Source organism: Peromyscus maniculatus, chromosome 22, assembly GCF_049852395.1.
Source record: "Peromyscus maniculatus bairdii isolate BWxNUB_F1_BW_parent chromosome 22, HU_Pman_BW_mat_3.1, whole genome shotgun sequence".
Lineage (NCBI taxonomy): Eukaryota > Metazoa > Chordata > Mammalia > Rodentia > Cricetidae > Peromyscus > Peromyscus maniculatus.
The window spans coordinates 41,326,180-41,336,546 of record NC_134873.1 but is presented as its reverse complement, the minus strand read 5'-3'; the positions used below and the strand labels follow the sequence as shown (position 1 = coordinate 41,336,546).

Genomic DNA, 10,367 nt, shown 5'->3' with positions numbered 1-10,367 from the left:
GCCTCAGGGGACTGGAGAGATGGATCAAACAGTGAAGTTCTTGCCTTGTGAACATGAGGACCTGATTCACTCCCTGGAACCATAGAATCCACATTTAAAAAAAAAAAATCTGGGTGATGGTGATGATTGTAATCACAGTGCCAGAGAAATAGAGAGGAGGATCCTTGCGGCTCCCTGGCCAGCTCGCCTCCCTTGTTGGCTGAATTCTAGGGACAACAAGAGACCCTGTCTCAAAACACAAAATAAGCCAGGCAGTGATGGGTCACATGCCTTTAATCTCAGCACTCGGGAGGCAGAGGGGGGCAGATCTCTGTGAGTTTGAGGCCAACCTGGTCTACAGAGTAAGTTCCAGGACAACCAGAACAAAAACAACAACAATAACAACAGCAAACCACACAAAACAAATACAATGAAAACCCAACAAGACAAAGCAATGCCTGAGAGATGACATGTGAGGTGGTATCTGGCTTCTACATGTACATGCATCTTCATGCATGCATGCCCATGGAACATATGTAGATGTAAGCAACCGTCTTAGTAAATAAGAAACACAGAACCAATGCAAAGCAGAAAGCCAAGAGATCAGAGCTAAGAGCCTTACTCACCTGCTGCAGCTAGCCTCTTCAGCCAAGAGACCTCTCCGAAAGAGAGCTACTTCCTGTCTGTTTGTCTTTATATAGACTTTCTGTTCTGCCTTCTCATTGGTTGTAAACCCAACCACATGACTGCCTTGTCAATGCCTGTATGTACAGCCCTCCAGGTCTTCTATGGTATTGAGATTAAAGGCGTGTGTCTCCAATGCTGGCTGTATCCTTGACTACACAGAGATCTACCTAGCTCTTCCTACCAAGTGCTGGGATTAAAGGCATGTGCCATGAACGCCCAGCTCTGCTATGGCTTGCTATCAGCTCTGACCCCCAGACAACTTTATTTATTAACATACAAATAAAATCACATTTCAGTACAAATAAAATATCACCATAAACATACACAAAAACCAACCAAGCAACTAAAAATGCAGAGGTTCAGCTGAATGAAGAAAGTTACAGGTAGGGGAGGGGTCACAAGAAGAGCATTGAAATGGGCTATAAGGAGGAAGAGGAAGGTTTTTAAAGTTTATGGGAAGGGTTTGTACATTGAACTTAACTGTGGAAGACTTTGATTATTTGATTAAAAAAATAAGGCTATTAGCAATTCTATGCCATTATCAAAGGCACTTCACTTTTAATCTGTCCTCCCCATGTCCTGCTCGACTCAGATCAATATTCTGTCATCTGCAGAAGAGGGATCAAATTCAGAGCATCAGAGCATCTGGAGAGGTGCTGCTCAACCTGTGGGTTGTGACCCTTTGGGGGATTGGAACAGTCCTTACACAGGGATGACCTAAGACCATCTGAAAACTCAGCTATTTATGTTACAATTCATAACAGTAGCAACATTACAGTTATGAAGTAGCAACGAAAATAATTTTATGGTTGGGGTCACTACAACATGAGGAACTGTATTAAAGGGTGCTAGCATTAGGAAGGTTGAGAACCACTGATCTAGAGAGTCCTGGAGGTAGAGGGAGGTAGGGAAGGCAGATAGACTCCTACAAGGATAGGGTTCAGGCAAAAGGAAAATTGTGTTGTTTCCCTGGGGAAGCATTATAGAGTTAGTCCCTGGTGTAGAAGAGGCAGTGTGTTATGCCTAGGCACAGGACACCCAGCCTCCATCTTTCTGTCCTTCCCTATCCTCAAGCAGGTAGGTTTCCCAGGGCTCTCCTGGGGGCCATATGATAGTAGACTCTCAACAGCATTTAGAATTACCATGGAAACGAACCTCTGGGCACATCTGGGAAGAATTTTCTAAATGAGGTTAATTGAGATAGGAAGAGCCATCCTAAATTTGAGTGTCCCAGACTAAAGAGCAAGCAAGGTGAACACCAGCCTTCATGTCTCTCTGCTTCTTGACTGTAGGGGCCACCTGATGCCTCATGCCCATGCCACTATGATTTTCCTACTGTGATGGACTGTGCCCTTAAACTGTGAGCAAACAAAACCCTCCCTTCCTTCTTTAACTTGCTTTCATTGGGTATTTTGTCACAACAGTGAGAAGAGGGACAGATACAGAAGTGTATGTGAGCCTCGAACATGGTAATGAAGTTATAAGTCTGCAAAGAGGCATCAGCAGGAGCCAGGACATGGAGCAGACAGGATGCTCTGGCATTGACCATTCATTTAGGGGCTGGATGAGAATGGCATCTATATCAACTTGGAAAGGGGTCATATTTGAGGCCCAAACAGGGATATGTCACTGTTTGACAAAAGGAATCCAGGGCAGACTGAGCAAGGATATAGTTTTCCTTAGCCTCAGTGTCCGGGAACAGATATAGCGGGGGTGGCGAGCCTGAATTTAACACAGCTGAATACTGAAAGGATTGAGAAAGTCTCTAGTGCTGGATTTTACCTGGAAATGACTATGCTAGTGTTTCTGCACTTGCTACAATGAGGGCTTGAGATAGAAAATCAATCCAATTAAAGGCGAAAAAAGGTGATGGCAGTGTAAAGCCAGAGATTTCCGGGCTGGGAAAGTCCTACTCCTGCAATTATTTCTTACCTCCTCTGCCTCCTTCCCCAGCTTGTCGTCCATCTCATCTACTCAAACCTGCTGAACTGTGCTCTGGTTTATAGAAATGTAGGCCTAATAGAAATCCCAGGAATGTGTAGCCTAGAAATAACAAAGCCAGACGAAGTTTAGAAAAGGCCTGATATCTTTATTTCACCAGTGAAGAATCCGAACCCCAGAGAGGGAGACACTTTGCTCAGAGTCCCAAAACAATTGAGCAGCTGAATCCAGAAAACCTGGATTGGGAGCTGTCCCTGTCCCCCCACCAGCCCTTCCTCAGGGCAGCTCTAGTCCTGCTTGGTCACTTTTCCACGGACCTTCCCTCCCAGCCTTGGTCTCACTCGTAGCCACAGCCAGTTACAAGCTACCTCCAAACTCAGGCACAAGTCTGGGTCTCCAGCAAGAAGGCAGCGGCTGGGTCTCCCAGGCGGTATCTGTGATATGTAGCAGATGGTGTCAGAACGGGGAGCAGAGGAGAGAGGGCCAAGGGGAGCAGCTCAATGGGGAGACTTATGGGTGACCCTCTATAAAGTGACCTCTTGGCCCCAGAACAAAGCACTTCTCCAACACACCATGGATCATAGCTTGCGGGAGACGACATGACACATGCCAGAGATTCTTTCCAAGCCACAATAACTTTGGAGCCATGGCAGCAAGTCTGTGCCTGCCAGGGTCGGAGAGCACCCCCTCAGGCCGTGTTATGAGGAAAAGAGGTCTTGGGTCTCACTGGGGTAGGAGCACTGGCAGCCAAGACACCACCCCAAACACAGAAAGCCCAAGGGAACAAATGGTGAGGAGTCTCTGCCCTAATGGTCAACTCTAAATCAACAAGGACCCTTGCAAGGAGGGCAGATCTCTTCTGAGTTGATAGTCTCAGCTCTGGGCCAGCAGCTTTGGCCCATAGTTCCTCTAGTCCTCTAGAAGGCAGGAGTTCTATACCTACTTTGCAGAGATGAAAAAATGAAGTTGAAAAGGCTAAGCGTCTTAGTCAGGGTTACTATTGCTGTGATAAAATACCACGATCAAAAGCAACTTGGGGAAGAAAGGGTTTATTTGTCTTATACTGTTCATCATGGAAGGAAGTCAGGACAGGAACCTGGAGGCAGGACCTGATGCAGAGGCTATGGAGGAACATTGCTTACTGGCTTGCTCCTCACAGCTTGCTCAGCCTGCTTTTTTATTGAACCCAGGATCACCAGCCCAGGGATGGCACCACCCACAATAGACTGGGTGCTCCCCCACCAATCACTAATTAAGAAAATGCCCTACAGGCTTGCTTCAGCCCCATCTTATGGAGGCATTTTCTGAATTGAGGTTCCCTCCTCTCAGATGACGTTCGCTTGTGTCGAGTTGACATGAAACTATCCCACACACAGTTTTAAAGAGGATACCTGGGATTAGAACGCAGGTATGTCTCACTCATTGGGCCCTGGGCTTTCCAGATGGTTCTGATGTGTCTTCAGCTGCAAGGGAGCTCAGGGCAATGCTTCATAGCTTCCCCGAATCTCTCTGGGGAATTTCTTTCTGAGACTTCCTTCTCATGAAAATCTGATGCAGAGGGTGTGTGTGTGGGGGGGGGGTGGGGGGGTTGTGCACAGCATGAACTGTCTCAGAGTCAAGCTGCTTGAACATTTGTTTCATCTCTGGCCGGCAGCATTGTCTGACCGCTCACTTCTTTGTTTAAGTAGGCTGTCCTCTAAGCGGTAACCAGAACTAGATCTCAGGATCCACTGTTATTTTCACCCATTTCTGCTGCTGCAACAGAGTTTCCAAGCTGTGTGACTATGAAGAACAGAGGTTGAGTTCCCACGTTCTAGAGGCTAGACCATCCACCAGGTGCCAGCATGAAAAGCCCTTCTGACTTCATCATAACAGGACAGAGGCCATCAGATAGCAAGAGAGAAAAAGTGTGCTGTTGTTCTTATATAATAATTACTATTGCCACCACGGGGGTGGGGAATAGTTTCTAATAAGACTTCATTTACCCCAATTACCTCACAAATATTTTCCTCCAAGCAGAATCAATGTAAGACATTTACAATTTAAGTTTTCAATACATGATCTGTGTGTGGATTATTTTTTTGTTTATTTTTTTTGAGGGGGTTATCGCTATGCAGCCCAGGCTAGTTTTGAACACCTAACCCTCCTTCCTCAGTCTCTGAAGGGCTGAGATTATAAAAAAAAAAAATGTGTCATCATTTTTGGTTCAACACATGGACTTTGAAGAGACACACACATTTCATAAAGCACCCACGCTCTCTCAGTGATGTTCTATCTGTGGTTCTCAAGCTGTGGGTCACGGACTCCTCACTTTGCATAGCAGATATTCACACTGTGATTCATAACAGTAGCAAAACTACAGTCATGAAGCAGCAATGAAATGATGTTAAGGTTGGGAGTCAGCACAACACGAGGAACTGTATTAAAGGGTCTCGCGGGGCATTAGGACGGTTGAGAACCACTGCTTTAAGCTGTGAGTGCAGCAGCCCTCCACTGGGGGCAGCGGCACTCAGTCAAGGCTGATCATGTGTGAGTGGAGCCTAATGTAATCCAACAAAGCCAAGCTAACACTCCACGAGGCGCAGGTCAGTACTGAGCCGACAGAAATTAGACCGCCGTGATGAACAGTTCCTTAAAGGAACTGTATGAGTACTTTTTTTTTTTTTTTTTTTTTTTTTGGTTTTTCGAGACAGGGTTTCTCTGTGTAGCTTTGCGCCTTTCCTGGAACTCACTTGGTAGACCAGGCTGGCCTCGAACTCACAGAGATCCGCCTGGCTCTGCCTCCCGAGTGCTGGGATTAAAGGCGTGCGCCACCACCGCCCGGCTAATGTATGAGTACTTTTACACAACACGGCCAAATCATTCTTCTATTCTCGCCGAGTTTCTCAATTATAATGTGTTCAAACTATGTTTTGTATGATTTCTGCTGAAATAGTTTATTCCCACTGTCTTCCCAACCTTCACACCTACTGTCCCCCTACATATGGAAAGATGGAAGTTCATGCTTCTGCTAACCACTCGTGGGGACCCTTGCCATTCCCACCATGACCCAGACAGGGGGGTTTCAGGTGCTTTATTACAAGATTATGATTTCTTCCTCACATGTTCTCTTGCTCATCTCTCACGCACGAGTGTGCACCTATGCACACGCATGCCAAAGTGAGCCCTCGAAGTGCCTCCTGCTCTCTGAAGGGTTAAGGTGTCCCGCAACGGTGAAATGCCCCCAGAGACAGCCAGCCCTGCTCCGAATCAGTCCTGATCCAGAGAGCTGTGTGTGGTCCCTTGCTACATCCTGTTATGAAGGATGCTGGTCTCTATTTCCATGAGCCTGCTCTCATTCCCAGGCAGGGAAGGAAGTCGAACACGGGAAATAGCGATGGGGTTGAGCGAAATAAATACCTGGCTCTTGCCTCTTTCCGGTGTGATGGCTTCCCTGGGCCTCTGTCTGGCCCACGGGAATAGCATGTGCTAGTGAGGAGCGTCCAGCCTGTGGAGGAGCCATCCTGGTCGATGCTAGAGATCAAAGTAGGAGGTAATTTTGGTAGCCCTAAAAATAGGTCCAGTGGTTATTTCAAAACGGTTTTGCTAGCATCAAGGAGCAAATGTTGGATTTTGCCCAAGCTTCCTGTCACTCCCCCGAGGTCTTCCTCCCCCGTGCTCATTCCCTAGTCCAGCGGCATTTTAAGGCTATTGTGGTGGCCCAGAGACATTTACACACAGGGTTCGTAGGCGTAGACACACGCAACTGAAAAGAACCAGGAAATATGGGCACGCATAGCTCTATTTACTCTTTGATTATATTTCATTTCTTTGAAACTTCTGGTTATTGCTCAGTTAGTGACCCCAGTGACTGACCACTCCTGGCAGGTAGCACCCCACAATTTGAAGCCATTATCCTTCCTCTCTTTCCCTTGGGGCCGTACTACCCAAGGCGTACTTCTATCGCCTGAGGCAAGTCACCCAAACTATATATATATAAAGACTTTGCATCTGTAGAGACTTGACTAATGACCTCTTTGACTGCTGTGATTTGGACTGTTTCTCCCTTTTAAAAGAACCGTCTGCAACATTTCCCAAGCCAGTCCCGATCGAGACTCGGAGCCTCCAATTCAGAGCTCTGAACTCTCTCCTGGCCTGGCTATTGCATTGTGGAGGTGGATATGGAAACCCCCAGCTCCCGGCAAGATGAGCTGTGCAACTTCCTTAATGGCCCAGCGCCTCGCTTTTCTTATCCTATGAGGCTATGATGTAGTGTTGTTGTGGACGGTCAAGGGGACACGGGCAGTGGAATCCTTACAGTGTGATTCAGCATGAGCTCAAGTTACAGGGGCTGCTATTGCTGTGGCAGTTTAAAAAGAAAGAAAAGAAAAGACTGTTTATCTGGTTTCAGGGTCCTTGGTGATCAAAATACCTGGGTAATTGTCAACGCTCTCCGTTTTCAGCCCCTTTAAAAAGCCATCTCAGCCCAAGATGGAAGCCCCTGTGTGACTGGAAAGCAGGCACTGTGTCCTGGGTGGGCTGTCTCTATCTGGTTCTACCCAGGGGGATGAGTTCCATCTCTCTGGACCCCCCTGCTGTTTCCGTCCGCACCCCAGTGAGTGGCACATAGGTAAAGGACGCAGTGTGCCGCCTTCCATTATACTGTACCTTCTCCAACACGGTTCCTTCTGTCTCCATCCGTCCGTTCTCTCATCCTGGCTGCTCAGGTGGGGGAAATTCATAATCCCGGTAGTTTCTCAGTCCTTCATCTTTCTCTCATCAGTCCTCAATCCCCCTCCTTCCTCTCCCCTTCCTGCCCCTTCCCCTCTTTATTCTTCTCCTTTCCCTTCCTCTCCTTTAGCCTCCCCTTCCATTTTATTCCTTTCTTTTTAATTAGTGGGGCATGGGCTACCTTCATTCTCAGATTCACTGACCTCATTGCAGACAAACTTAGTCAGTGCCACTTTCTCCATTTAGAACTTCACCACTTGCAGAGCATTTTTTTTTACCCAAGATCTTCTTCGTCTTTATGCCCATTTTACAGATTAGAAAAATGAGACTGCAGAAACATACTTGAAATCATCCAGCTACCAAGGCCATATGGCTCAGGGCTTTTCATGTGGGAGTCAGTGATTTTTTTTTTTTTTCTGTATACCCGCTTCTTTGATACTCTGGAGAGCTTTTAACATGGAAAGGAGTTACTGGGGTTGGATAGTTAAATAATTAGCTATACTGAAAGAGGGGACAATCACAGGTGAGAAATCCTGCACCCCACAAGGCTAATTATAGTCTTTTCTTTTTCTTCTTCTTTGGTGTGTGTGTGTGTGTGTGTGTGTGTGTGTGTGTGTGTACTGCTACCTACAATTGCACAGAAGTTTTTGGATTCATTCTCACCCTCACTATAATTTATAATCATTGTAGATGTTGGTTTACTGACTTTTGTCTTTTTCTTGACTAAAATCTATGCTCCAGCTGGACAAAACCATGCTTTCTTTATCCTCATGGTATCCCCAACACATGCATTGGGCCACCACATACCTGTTGCTTGAAAAATACTGTCATAAAATACAAGATGAGGCTTACCATAGGGAGACTGGGCTGGGAAGTTCTGTCTTTATTTATGTGGCTTATTTCTATCTGTGTTCTGTGACCTGGACGACATTAATGTTTTGGCTCATACACAAAGGCAAGGGGAAAATTGAGGTAATTACGTGGGTAATTCGAGCAGAATGGACCACCCACTCTGACCTCAATTATATCTGGTTATTTTAGGTGGAAGTAGCTTCAGACCCAAAGAGCTGGAATAATTGCCTCACCTCTCCATTTAGTTTTCGCTGTGGCCAGATGCAGAAATGCTCCCCCACTGAGGCTGTGTGAACTACCGCGGGCGGCACCTAGGCATGTGATGCAGATACGATTGTGCACACACACAGAAGAGGGCAGAGAGAGCAGGAGCTAGCTGAAGGACAGGAAGCGCTCTCCTGGAGGCTTTCCCTTTCCACCACACCTGGTCCTTTGCAGCCTTCTGCTTCCTCTCCTCGAGTGTTCTCTTCTGGAGTCAAGGAAATCGTCACTTGACCTTGGCAATCCTGGGCTAGATCCAAGCTTGAAGCTCACAGGCCAAGAGGACTGGGCTAAAAGACACAGTGTTCAAGGAGATGTGTTCTTCAGTTCTGGATTTGAAAACAGAACAGAAATTCAAGTCGGAGCCAGCAAGTTTGGCGGTGCTGGGTCAATAGTATTTAATTGTGATATCTGGCTAGAGCAGGAAGCTCAGGCAATGTAAAACAGCTTGGCCTTCTCTCTCTCTCCTCCCCTCTCTTTCCTTTCTTCTCTCCTCTCCCTTGAAATGATGGTGCATCCCTCGGGACTTTTCTAAGCCAGCCTTGCAGCAAGAAGGAAGGAGGTGGCTTCGTTACCCTGCTGCAAGGGTAAGAAGGCCCAAGTCCAAGGAACCCAGCCCCTTGCCCACAGTACTCACTTACCTGGGCGCTCAGCCTGCCTGGCTCCAAGTGTGCACCCTGACCCAGCAGACTGGAGCTGGTTGCAGGGTGAGAGCAAGTATCTCGTGACTCCTAGGCTCTTCTGGGCCCTGAGCTGCCTGGCAGGAAGCCCGGAGCTGCTGGCCTTCCTCTGGCCCTGTCCACACTCCAGAAGCACTCAATTCAACCTGATAAGCCCACCGGTGCCATGAGACGGGTCTGACACTCCAGGAGCCCTCGGGGGGGGCTAAGTGGGTATCTACAGAATCCAGAGCCCCCATCTTGGAGAGGGTGCCTCTTATACACCAGGACCACTGGCTCCCAGATAGCAAGTGGCCCCAGATCCCTGGCCTCCGGCTGTCAACACCAGCAATCTCATTTAGGAGCTAAGCCCTCACACTTCCCAGGACGACCAGGGGCCAGGCCTCCTAGAGCAACGCGCCAACTCGCTTTGAGCCCAGGGCCTTGTCCTCTGGCCAGTGTCTTCATAGGTCGGATTCCCATGACCAAGATGGGCTTGGTGCCCATGAGCACCAGACCTTCTGGCTGAGCCCCACGGGGGAGGTGATACATTTACAATCCAGCACCAGGCCTACAAGTCCTTCTGGCTTGTAAAGAGGTAGACTTGCCCCACATTCTGGCAGCCTCTAGTCTGTAATACCCCAGCAGATCATTCCCATGAGGAAACAGTTGCTTTCCCATTCCAGGTAAAAGGTTGGGAGAGGCCAACATATGGGTTTGGGAGTTTGGACCTGGATGAAAAAAAAATAATAATAATAAGTGAATGTTAGAATAATGAAGCAGGACCTGGGAAACCGATCCCAATAGATCTTGGGTTGTCTATAGCGTAAACACCTGGGAAGTCTCATACAGAGCAATTTGCTTGTATTAGTTCCTTTCTTTCCTTGCTGTGGCAAAATACTCCAGAAAAGCAATTTAAAGAAAAAAGGATCCTTTGGGCTCACACTTCCAGGGTGAGGAAGCTATGACGCAGGAGCTTGAGCCAGCAGGTCACATTGTTCCAGTAGTAAGCAAGCAGAGGGAGATGAATGCTGGTGCTCAACTCCTTTTCTGCTGCTTCTTCAGCCCAAGACCTCAGCGCAGGGGATGACTCCACCTACATTTAATGTAGGGGTGAGCGGGTGAGCGGGTGAGCAGGTGGGACTTCTACCTCAATTGACACAATGTAGAAAGCCTTTGACAGACATGTCCAGAGGGTCATTTCCATGGTGATTCTAAATCTCAAGTTAATAACCAAGATTAATCATTACCTTGCTAAAAAACAAAAAAACAATACAT

The 10,367-nt window shown here is 47.4% G+C and overlaps 1 long non-coding RNA gene across 2 annotated transcripts; it reads right to left on the bottom strand.

Annotated features, from left to right (window-relative positions):
- Window positions 1-1,529: 1,529 nt before the first annotated feature.
- LOC121825054 (uncharacterized) lies at window positions 1,530-9,322 on the bottom strand. 2 transcript variants are annotated; one of them, XR_013047059.1, is made up of 4 exons: window positions 9,072-9,294; window positions 8,403-8,759; window positions 6,007-6,154; window positions 1,530-4,381 (listed from the first exon to the last, which is right to left on the bottom strand). It is a non-coding gene; the product is annotated as an uncharacterized LOC121825054 (long non-coding RNA). The 2 variants fall into 2 exon arrangements; XR_013047058.1 differs by lacking the exon at window positions 1,530-4,381 and having other exon boundaries at window positions 5,270-6,154; window positions 9,072-9,322.
- Between the last annotated feature and the right edge of the window lie 1,045 nt (window positions 9,323-10,367).